The sequence below is a fragment of the Acyrthosiphon pisum genome, chromosome A2 (genome assembly GCF_005508785.2).
Source record: "Acyrthosiphon pisum isolate AL4f chromosome A2, pea_aphid_22Mar2018_4r6ur, whole genome shotgun sequence".
NCBI classification, from domain to species: domain Eukaryota; kingdom Metazoa; phylum Arthropoda; class Insecta; order Hemiptera; family Aphididae; genus Acyrthosiphon; species Acyrthosiphon pisum.
The window spans coordinates 24,298,628-24,299,681 of NC_042495.1; positions in this window are offsets into that span (position 1 = coordinate 24,298,628).

Below are 1,054 nucleotides of genomic sequence, written 5' to 3' on the forward strand. Positions count from 1 at the left end.
GATGCAAAATGTCTTCGCGGTTGCACGTATGACATCGTTTAACATTATAATTGTGTTCTCGGATTTGGAAAAGGATTAATATTCCTATCATAGGAATTGTTCCGATTAGTGTTATTGTTATTATTACGCTGTACATAGTTTATACATAATTAATTTATACGTAGGTACGTAACACATTTGTGATTTATATCCATGTGAATATAATAATATAATATCATATGACTTATTAGTTATTAGTATTTATTAATTATTATCATAGTTAGTTGTTAGTATGCCACTGTATGGTATGATATATCTTTATATATACGATACACATAAAAGGTTATTGCTATATGTTCCATTAAGTTATTTCTCTTGAAGAATTATTGTTAATGGAACATTAAATAAGTTTAACTGTATTTCTAATTTCCTATTCAAGTAAATGCTTATGTAACAATATGCATCATCAATAATAAATTTTATTTTTATTATATTTATTATTTTATCTATATACATATAAGTTATTTATGAAGATTATATCAATTAAAATAAGTTAAGTTAAAAATCAAGTTAATAGAAATTAAATTTAAAAAAGTTAACATAACTTTTACCTTAACTTTAATTTTTTAACCAGTTTATGCCTAGACTTGGATTCGAGGTTGTAGTACTAACTGTTTGACATTAGTTTGACCCTTTAATTCTGACGATCACTGTTTTCACTCGAAATTAAACGCATGTTTTTAAAACATAATATATTTTATAATCAATAATTATATTAACATGTAATAACGTTGTAAAGTTAGTGGTCTGCTTAACATCAATATTATGGTTTGAAAAAATTAAATTGTGACAATCCGTGTAGTCACACTACCCAGTACATGTACACCGAATGAACATGATAGGATTAGGGAAAAATTAATAATTTTTATGATAACTAGAGTCATAATTCGTACAGGCTTCGATATTAATGAAAACAACTATTATATCGGTATATTACACATGATCGATATCTGTAGGTACCTAAGTAAAAAATTAAATAGAAAAACAAGTAAAATAGTTTACATAAAACGAGGAC